The 11,266-nt window shown below is 46.9% G+C and overlaps 1 protein-coding gene and 1 long non-coding RNA gene across 2 annotated transcripts in view; both read right to left on the reverse strand.

Moving 5' to 3' along the window:
* OSBPL10 (oxysterol binding protein like 10) overlaps positions 1-11,266 on the reverse strand; it is a 342,133-nt gene that overhangs the window by 261,349 nt on the left and 69,518 nt on the right. The window lies entirely within an intron of this gene.
* The window catches only part of LOC132658200 (uncharacterized), a 40,694-nt gene continuing 38,352 nt past the window's right edge, over positions 8,925-11,266 (reverse strand). The window contains exon 4 of the long non-coding RNA XR_009597481.1: positions 8,925-11,221. This is a non-coding gene — a long non-coding RNA (uncharacterized LOC132658200). The remainder of the gene's footprint in view (positions 11,222-11,266) is intronic.

Below are 11,266 nucleotides of genomic sequence, written 5' to 3' on the forward strand. Positions count from 1 at the left end.
ATACACACAAGTCACGTGATGACAGCAAACCCGTCCATGTCAGAGCACACGGCATCCCATAAAGAGCACCCCATCCCACAGCCTCCCGGCTGCTCATCTCAATAGTGAGATTAAGGCCTAATGAGAGGACAGCATGGGGACTGCTACTGCTGCTAAGTCGCTTCAGTCATGTCCGACTCTGTGCGACCCCAGGGACGGCAGCCCACCAGGCTCCCCCGTCCCTGGGATTCTCCAGGCAAGAACACTGGAGTGGGTTGCCATGTCCTTCTCCAGTGCATGAAAGTGAAGTCACTCAGTTGTGTCCAACTCCTAGCGACCCCATGGACTGCAGCCCACCAGGCTCCTCTGTCCATGGGATTTTCCAGGCAAGAGTACTGGAGTGGGGTGCCATCGCCTTCTCCGATGGAGACTAGTAAACATCAACCAAATCCCAAACAAAAATGATATTTTCTGAATCTACTTTGAAATCACCAGTACAGCATCTCCAAGACAAACACCGAAGCCTTCTCAGCAAGACAGCCTAGGCTTGCTCGCCAAGAAACTGTCGCTTGATTCACTGTTCTGACCCCTCCCATCCCCCAAAGAGGGGAAAACAAGACGTGTATTCTCCGCCTTCTGGTCCAGCCTGAATTTTGACCACCAGTGGCCACTGTTCAACCTTGTTAATCCCCTCTCCTGTGGGGACAGCGTGAGTTTGGGGGTTGCCCTGCTGAGCTGTGTGAGGTTTCACAAACACACAGAAGACAGGTGGAAGGACCAAGGTCAGGCAGCATGCCAGCTCCTTCTCTTGCCCCATCGATTACCTGCCACTTCAGTCTGCCCAGCAAGAGCAAACGAAACAGCCCACTTCACGAAAAGCCAATCTCTGTTCACGGCGTTCGTGGAGCTTCTTATGCCCTCCCTCAACCACCTCTTAAACTGTTTTTCATAAAAGATATATGACCCATCTGCTCCTACCACTCCCAACCAGAACAAATCTCTTTCATCAACCTCCTGCCCCCACCCCGCAGCAGACCGGTGGGGCTGAAAAAGTGGGAAATTGTTTGGCTCCCTATTAACTGTTACGATTATTATTACGAGCATCACCATCATCAGGTCCCATGACCGTCTCTGACACCTAACCTGGAAACTCCTTCAGGGCCACGTCACTTGATGGGAGGATCCCTCTGGGCTCAGCACAGAATCTCATATATGGAGGACTCTTAACACATGTCCCCTGATGGGCCAGGGTGACGGTCAGTAAACAAAAAAGTGTCGCTCCCTTATCATTCACGGTCCTCATTTATCTGCTGTCGCCACCATCACAACCAGAATATAAAACTCTCTAGCATCAGGACCATTCTCCATCATCAAGGACATTTTTAGGTCTATGAATACGCCTAAGATGCCACACTAGGGTGGGAAAGTTAACATCACTGACTGCTCTTACCCAGTGTACTTATCCCTGATTAAAGACCAGCCAGTCAGCAGAATAATCAATCCACAACCATTCAAGACCTAGTTCATCTGGGGACCACCCTGAGCCCCCAGTGCCCCGACCACGAGCAGATCGGACTCGAGTTTCAGGGATAAGAGCGGCTGCACCTGATGACGACGATCGTGGTGTCAGGCCACCCATGGCTGACGGAGAACTCCCTCACAGCAAACTTGATTCTGAAGACCCATCACTCATTGAAGACAGCTTGCCTGCCAAACCCACTTGTGTAGAAGATTTTATGTCGAGAGAATGCTCACAGCTGTGGGAAGCTAAACATTTCCCCAACCCTCTGGAGAAGCAGGGAAACTGCCCAGCCTCCCTCTGAACTACTGATGTCATAATTTATTGAAAGGTCTCTCTGCTAGGTCATAGGTCACACCTCCTATGCAATGCCAGGTACCTACTCCAGGGTCTCTGCCGGGCGGGGCGGCAAGCAACATGGAGACAGTGGTCCCCGAGAATCTACCTTTCAAGGATCTTATAGCCCCGAACCTGACCAGCACTCAGCATCAACACACTCGTCTGGTAACCTCATTTCATCATCTCCTAAAGCAGGAGGGGTATTCTTCACTCTATTTTACCAATAGGAAACCTACGGCTGGTAAATTTCCCCTGATGTCCAGCTAGTTGGTAGAGGGTTCAGGACTAGGACCACTATTAGAACGTTTGGTCCACTGCTTACTTCATTCAATAATGAGGTTGCCCCAACTCGTGTTTACCTTCACTGCCAGGCATTCTTCTAGATGCTGGGGACAGAGAAGTGAACAAAACAGGTAATCCTGCCTCACGGAGCTGACATTTCAGTGGGAGGACAGAAATTACAGAACTATACTATGTTAAAAAAACAGTGTCAGAAAGTGAAAAACAGGTTGCCATTTGGCGCATTCTAATTTCCCCAGGTCAGAGAAGCTCTGTCTATATGGAGGACTTGAGCAGAGCCCAGAAGGAAACGGGTGAGGTTTGTCAGCTGAAGGAGAAACTGTGTTCCAGGCAGGAAGTACGATATCGGAGGTGGGAGCAGGCTGGGCACGCTGGAAAAAGGCGGGAGAAACGCAGGGGTGACAGGAGCAGGTAAGCGAGGGGGCCAGGGAGGGGAGCGGACTGGTAGGGAGCCAGAAGCCAGAGGGCCTTGCAGACTGTGCTAAGGACCTCAGATTTTACTCCTGAGAAGATGGGAGGCCTCCCGAGGGCGCTGACACTAGAGGGTCACTCCAGAACAATGCTTAAGTGGGTGACTGGAGAAGCTGGGAGGTCCATCAGGAGCTAACTGCCAAAGTCCAGGCAGAGATGTACCCCCCACGGACCACATGTAACATGTAGACATAAGCCATGTAGAATTTTCCAGCACAACTTAAAAAACAACCCTTTCTCCTTTCTCCTCCACCTGCATCCCGATAACCTGAGTCAGAAACAGGGTGTCCAGCCTGGGACTCAGAGACAGGGTGTCCTGTCCACCTGTGTCCTGATAACCTGACTCACAGACAGGGTGTCCAGCCAGGGATGTGGGTGCCAGGCATTTCCACTGTGTCAGTGGCCTGCTTGTACCGGCCATGGTCCACAGTGAGGATGAGGTTAAGGAAAGGACCGGCGTTGACTTTGGTTTCCATTATTTGAAGATGTTTGCTTGACTCCCCACAGCCTGTGATTCTCTGGACTGCGGCCATCAGGTCTCTGATTTGATACTCTGTTCCCATAGGCCAGGATGTATTTTAAGGACCAGAAGATATTGATCTCCAATAGGTGACAGCGGCACTGGGGACAAAGAAATGGAAGAGAGGATGGGCAGCAGCTCCCCTCGGGCACTGCACACAGCTTGGCTCTCACCTAACTCGTGATTTGTAACCGACAAGAAACCTGGGATCACCTCTTCAACAGCATCAAGAGCCACCCAATAACACTGACTTTAGGTCGCTGGAAAGAAGTCTCACTGTAGAATGAGGTCTCTTAAAATAATGAACCTTGGGACTTCTCTGGTGGTCCAGTGGCTAAGACTCTGCACTCCCAATGCAGGGTTCAATCCCTGGTCAAGGAACTAGATCCCACATGCCTCACCAAAGATCCTGTGTGCTGCAACTGAGACCCAGCACAGCCAAATAAATAAGTAAAAATAAACAAAAACCTAAACATACAACTGTACGGCTGTGAGCATAACTGACGCCATCTTGGGCCCAGGCAGCTCTTCCTGCCCTCGCGCTGACCCCACCCAGGACTGTACTGGGTGGTAAATTGCACCTCTGTCGTTAGCGCCTTTGTAGTCAAGAGATATTGTTTAATAACCACTAGGACCAGGTGGCCTCCATGCTCTGTTAGCCCCCAAACAACGATAAGAGACCTTGGTTGACATATTCCTGGCACCCGTGAAAACAGTTGCCCTTCATAAACTCAATTTAGGAAGGCATGTGCTGTTTCTGAGCATCTACCCCACCCCCAGTATCTAAAGCCGTCCTAGTGGCCCCTTGGAGGTACAGAGGGTGTCTAGCATTCTAGGAATGCTTCTAGATCGCCGTCCATGGGAACTCCACCTCACCCTGTAAGTTCCCCGTAACAACTTGGTCCATGGATTATAGAGCTCCCTGCCTCGTTTTTCCACCTGCAGACACCTCCTCAGTTCAGTGGGCTCTCTTCATACCCTCCACCCTCCAACAATAGCATCAGGACTCTTAGCGTCGTTGCCTCGGACGGTAAAGAACCTGCCTGCAATGCAGGAGACGTGGGTTGGATCTAGGTCAGGAAGATCCCCTGGAGAAGGGCATGACACCCCACTCCAGTATTCTTGCCTAGAGAATCCCACGGACCAAGGAGCCTGGCGGGCTATAGTCCATGGGGTTGCAAAGAGCCGGAGTGCTTCCACTTCTTAGTGATGTTAGTTTTCCTTTCTATAGGCTGAGCTAAGGAACCCTCCTTCGAGGCTGGTGAAGAAAGTAACCTGAGGCTCACATGGCCTCCTCCAGCGGCAGGGCCTGGCCTCCAGCAGCCTCTCACGGCTTCATTTCCACATCTACTCTCCTTCATACTAACGGGCTGCATCCTCTTATCACCATGACCTCTTGTTTCCAACCAGTGTTCTCCACCAAGGGAAATACGCTGGCATTCAGCCAGAACACCTCTCAATTTGGTTTCTGGTCTTGTGCACTGTTTTGTGAGGCTGTTTTTGAGGCACCTGGAAATTAGTCCTGGGGAAAAGAACAAACATAATGGAAAATAAAAGATTCCATTAACTCAATGACTCTTGTGGCTGATGAAAGCTATGCCTGGTGCCACTCAAGGTTAAAAAAAAAAAAAAAGCGGGAAGGGGGGAATGGCTTACTAAATAGCCTCCTCTCAGCAAATTATTTCATTAGCAAAAAAACGCAAATTGCATTCCTATAGTGACTGACTGACTCAGCAGAGACTCTGGTGCCCAGCAATTTCCGGTCAAACAGGCACTGCGATTCCATAGAACCTCAGTGTCCACACTGGCTCTTGTTCCCCAGCCGTTCCACATCCCAAGTGAGACACAGGCTACTGTGCTGTCTGTGAACCTCACATCCATCTCCCTGAACTGCCGCCACTCCGAGCTGCAGCCTTGAAACCAACCACGTAACATCCACTAAAACAAGAAGAAAATCTGATAAGTTAGAGGCACTGAAAAGCAAAGCCTGAGCAAAGCAAGTGATTGCTGCCCTGGAGAGATGAGGACCACCAGTAGTACCCTCGTCCTCTAGCCTTTCAACACAGGGACATGGGCTTCATGCAGGGACAAGGCAACTACAGAATTCAGAGGGAGGCCAGGACTCCAGAGATGCGCCCCAATCTGCTGTTTTTGGCAAACACAATGTGGCCCAGATCAGAGGCAGTACTGTTGAAATACGGCTTGGTCTTCCACTGCAAAATGTCACTTCCTTCAACAGCAAGCCTGAGTCTCCCAAGACTTGCCAATATTTATAGCATGCTTCAATTGCCTTCTACTTCAATTTAATCCACTTCATGAATTAAAGGGCCTCTCTTTCCTTTCTCCCAATCATTCTGTAAGCCAGCAGGCTCTCATTTCAAACACAGACCGGAATAAAATGTTCTCCTTAATCAAAGAACATGGTTTCAAGGTCTGCCACACTTGGGCTATTACTTTGATTTTGGTATCACAATGGCACGGCCTTTCAGGACACCAAAGGAAGGTTCCCTATTAAATGCAACATGGAGCCTGGCCAGCACCCCACTGCCCCTGCCCCTGGCTGTACAGACATGCACAGCTGACCTCAGGGCCGATGGCAGAGGCCCTAGAAAAGGAATACCAAACTTTTTCTGGGAAGGTCCCAAAAGTAAATATTTTAAGCTCAGTGGGCCACAGGGTCTCTGCCTTAACTACTCAGTTCTGCTGAGCACCTGTAGACGAATGTAAACTGGTGTAGCCACTCAGGAGAACAGTATTGATGGTCCTTAAAAAAACAGAAATAGAGTTACCATATAATCCAGCAATCCTACGCCTGGGCATGTATCTGGAGAAAACCATACCTTGAAAAAATACGTGCACCCAAATGTTCGCTGCAGCACTATTTACAACAGCCAAGACCCGGATGCAACCTAAATGTCCATCAGCAGAGGAACGGATAAAGAAAATGCAGTACATATATATATATAATGGAATATTACTCAGCCATACAAAAGAATGAAATAATGTCATCTGCAGCTACATGGATGCAACAGAAATGACCACACTAAGTGAACTGAATTAGAGAAACACAAATATCACGGTATCACTTATAGGTGGAATCTACAACTGATACAAATGCACTAATTTACAAAACAGAAACAGACTCGCAGACATGGAAACCAGACTTGTGGTTAGCAAGAGGGAGGGGAGGCAGGGGAGGGCTGGATTGGGAATTTGGGATTAGCCGATGCAAACCACCATGGACAGGATGGATAAGCAGCAAGGTCCTACCATATAGCACAGGAACTATATTCAGTATCCTGTGATAAACCAGAATGGCATATGAAAAAGAATACAGGTACAAAAAAAAAAAAAGAATATAGGTACAAATAGATGTGGATATATATAAACAGCTCACTTTGCTGTACACCAGAAACTAACACTTGTAAATCAACTATGCTTCAATAAAAAGTAAGTAAAAAAATAGTGGCAACTGATGTATATACTACAATCCAACCAGAATTTTGTTACCACCACATGGATTGAGATATCCTAGACTCTCTGCTTTTAATTTACAACAAAGCAGATCAGGGAGCATAAACAAAAGCCATGAGTCCTCTGTAAACCAAGGCAGAGGGCAGAAATGGTCACATGAGTAGTACTAATTTATAAACACAAATAAATAGAGAAGCAAAATCAAACTGTTCAACATTTCTATGCATGTATTAATTTAGGCTATCTTAGATCACACGCTAACTCAGAAAACGGACTAGACAGGAACTTCCTCAGCATTCCAGAAAGACTCTGCTTTCCAAAGCAGGGGTCCAGGTTCAGTCCCTGGTTGGGAAACTAAGATTCCACATGCCACAGAGTGTGGACAACATTTTTTTTAAAAACTAAAGCATGGGCTCCAGGGTGCGTGGGCTCGGCAGTCGCAGCTCCCCACCTTTAGAGGACAGGTTCAACAGCCGTGGCGCACAGGCTGAGCTGCTCCACAGCATGTGGGGTCTTCCCAGCAAGGGAACGAACCCGCGTCTCCTGCATGGACAGGCAGCTTGTTTACCACTGAGCCACCAGGGAAGCCCCCAGGACAGGATTGTGAACACAGCATTTAATAAATAGCTGTTGGATGAGAACAGGGTAAAAATGACCACGAATGAGACTTGCCCTGCTCTGCCGTTATTGTCTCCACACCCTCTCCCCTCCCAACTCCTGTCTTGCAGCACCCCCTCAGCACAGAGGGGCCTTGAGGGCATTATGCTAAGTGAACTAAGTCTGGGAAAGAGAAATCTGTATGGTGTCACTTCTATGTGGAACCTAAAAAAAAGCAAACTCACAGAAACAGAGAGTAGACTGGTGGTCACCAAGGCTTAAGGGGTGGAAGAATGGGAATGCTGGTCAAAGCCCCCAGGTACATGTTTATACCTCAAATATAAACTTCCAGGTGTAAGGTGAGTAAGTTCTGAGGATCTAATGTACAACATGGCAACTACAGTTAACAATACTATACTACATACTTGAAAGTTGCTGAAAAAGTAAACCTTAACTGCTCTTACACACAGTAAATGAAGTGATGGATGTATTGACTACCCTTATTCTGGCAATGATTTTGCAATATATTCATGTATCCAATCATCACTTCTTACACCTGAAAGTTATACACTGACATACAGGTATGTCAATTACACCTCATAAAGCTAGGTGAAGATCTCAATATGGGTCCAGCACTGTCTCCATAAGTCAATAATTAATGCACAGTAAGGTTTTTATTTACTCTGTGTGTGTGTGTGTGTGTGTGTGTGTGTGTGTGTGTGTGCGCGCGCGCGCGCACGCACGAGCACTCAGAAGCTCAGTCATGTCTGATTCTTTGCGGCTCCACAGACTATAGCCCACAAGGCTCCTCTGTCCGTGGAATTCTCCAGGCAAGAATACTGGAGTGGGTTGCCATGTTCTTCTCCAGGGAATCTTCCCAAACAGGGGATCAAACCTGTATCTCCTGCGTCCAGGTGGGTTCTCTACTACTAGCACCATTTGGGAAGCCCATTTACTCTGACATGGTTCAAATTCTATCAAAAATCTAAAACCCCCATTGATAGATACTAAATTCTTCTCAGAGGGCCTCCATCCTAGAACACCAGAGAATTAGTCAAAATGCAAAAAGCAGTGTACAGATTTTATACAACTTCTTACCCACATATTTCCTCAATTGTAGAGTAGCTTTAAAATGTTCCTACCTGGTTTTTCTTTCTGGTTGGGTGGATCTGGCAGGTTTTAGAGAGTGGCCATTCCCCTGCCTCTAAAATCAGAGGGGTCAGATGTGACAGGATTCTTAGACATGATGCTGCCTTTGTTCTCGTGAGCAGAGCAGAAATGAGATACCCTATACCTTCTTCAGAAACCAATCTCCCTCTAAACTGACTCAAAGTCAATTTTTTACCACCATCCCCCGAAATGATCATTTCCCAGAATCCACCACTCACCACAGATTATGTTAATCCGTGCAATAAAAATGCAAATGTTTGTTCCACTCAATACTCTTAAAAGACTGAAGTGGACATTTTCACAATCACCTTTCCCCGCAACATAAAAGCTCTACAAATCTGTGATTAATTACTTCTCAGGCACCTGTTAATCTCCCTTCCTCTTTTCAATTAACCAAACCAAAATCAGTGGGTTTTCATATTCATGCTGAAGAATCCAACTGTGTTGATTCATCGAGCTGGCCCTTCCCTGAAAATGACCAGTTATCGTTCCATTTGTATCTTTAACTCTTCAGCTTAATGCTTTTTAAATTCTTTTTCATATTCTTTTCCATTATGATTTATCACAGGACGCTGAATATAGTTCCCTGTGCCATACAGTAGGACCTTGTTGTTCACCCATTCTCTGTATACTAGCTTGCATCTGGTAATCCCAAACTCTCAATCCACCCCTCTCTCACCTTCGCTCCCCCTTGGCACCCACCAGTCTATTTGTCTGTGAGTCTAAGAAGCAGATTCTTTACATGTGTGATTACAGTTTAAAGTATTAAAGGATTCCAATTAAGTCTGTACGGAGCTAAACGTCCTAAGGAATTTAATGTTACATTTAGAAGTTAAGTGAGTGGTGATAAAGAACTGAAACAATTTTTAACATAAAAATTTACTAGTTAATAAATAAAATGATCTTCACAAGTTGATCTTGGGTTTATTAGATTTAAAATTTTACAATTTTAATAAACTGAATAATCATTGAAAAAGATATATAAATTCCAACTGACTGTCAATGTTCCTTTCCAAGTATAAAAGACATCCTCTGTTACTAAAAACACACTGTCAATTCACTTAGCCATTATGGTATGATTTTAAACCTTCTTTCTGGGTTTTTTAAAAATACTAACAATGACAATGTAAAAAGACACCAAGACAAGTCTCCTGGAAAATGAAATGAGCCCTCTTAAGAGCATATGCTGGAGATGTTCTTGATCTAAAATCCTTGTCAGGACTTCCCTGGTGGTCCAGCTAAGACTCCACGCTCCCAATTCAGGGGACCTAGGTTCAGTCCCTGGTCAGGGAACTAGATCCCGCATGCTGCAACTGAGAGGCAAGATCCCATGCAACCAAACCTGGCACAGCCAAATAAATTTTTTTAATGTTTGGAATTAAAAATAACCTCAGAAAGGAAAAAGGTTAATGAAGATGGTAAGGTGGTCATTATTGGCAGCCCTGCCAACTGAACAGAAAACAATAGGGAGCAAGCCAGCCATCCTGGTCTCAAGGCCTCCGGTTGGGTGGCCGAACCTGCAAGGATGGAGATGAGTCAGCGGATAGAGCAGATCAGTTAAGACACGGCAACAGGGGCGCACACACTCTGTTCTGTAAGGCCGGTGGGGAGGCAGCCCCACTACTGCAAGATCACCTAATTCCTCAGAAAGTTTTGAATAATTACGCTTTATATACCCAGATTTTTGAATGAAAGCATTTGAGTTTTAAATCATGGCAACTGAACATCTAAAAATATCTGCACGAGCAAGACAAAACAGAGAGACGGCCTCCACCCCAGGAGCCTGCTCCTGACTCCGGGTCTCCAGGGCAAAGTCCACAGCGTGAGACTCTCGGAGCCCTGCTCCCACCTGCCTGTCAGCCCTCGCCAGTGCCAATGGAGGCCAAACGCCCCACACTGCTGAGATCACTCCACTCCCTGAGTCCGGACCTCCGCTCCCACCGCACCTTCCGTGTGGAACACCCTGCCCTGCCCACCTGACAGACCCCCCTCTCTGCTGCGCAGGTGCTGCTCCCCCAGGGCTGACTCAACTGCTGGCCCTCTGACTCTTCCACAGACTAATAAATAACACTTTACTATCCACGTAAATCTGACACACCAAACACACTCAGCATAGCACCTGGCAGAGGAGAAGACCAAACTGAAACACAGACGGCTCCATCAGCGCTCCTTCACTGCAAATGGCAGACACCAATCTGAACTTTCTTGAGCGAAACCAGGGGTGACCGACTAATGGGTTCAAGACAACTCACAGAAGATGAGGGAGGCAGGCAGGCCTCAGAAGGCCCCAGCAGCAAAGAACCGGAAATCCAGCCAACAGAAAGGACACAGTCTCTCTCTGATTCTCATCTCTGCTTCTCCAGAGACAGACATAACTGTTACAGCTCCCAAGGTGGCACCTTGTGGAATTCCACCAAGAAGCCACCTTGGTCGCTTGTCTCTCCAACTTAAAATTTCCAAGAGAGGGGAACAAACAAGGGTCCGTGGGAGGCAGTCCTCAAAGCAGGAGGAATGGCTTCCAGAATATGTCTCCAGTGGGGATTCCTATCCTGGGCTGGAAAACAAGGCTGGAGATACAGGCAAGGCAGGACTGCCCCCCAGATCAAGCCACACAGAAAGTCTCATCGAACATGCTTTTTTGGTTGGTGGTGGTGGTGGTGGCGGCTTCTTTTTTCTAAATTAAAATACAGTTGATTTACAATATTTCAGGTGTACAGCAAGGTGGTTCAGTTATATATGTGTGTATATCTATATATACATGTATATGTATTCTTTCTCAGATTCTCCTCCATTTTATCTTATTACAAGGTATTGAATACAGCTCCCTATGTTATACAGTCAAGAGAATATAACTATATTGCCCCAGCTGGCCCACGTGATTGCCCCAGCTGGCCCAC

Source organism: Ovis aries, chromosome 19 (genome assembly GCF_016772045.2).
Source record: "Ovis aries strain OAR_USU_Benz2616 breed Rambouillet chromosome 19, ARS-UI_Ramb_v3.0, whole genome shotgun sequence".
Classification (NCBI taxonomy): domain Eukaryota; kingdom Metazoa; phylum Chordata; class Mammalia; order Artiodactyla; family Bovidae; genus Ovis; species Ovis aries.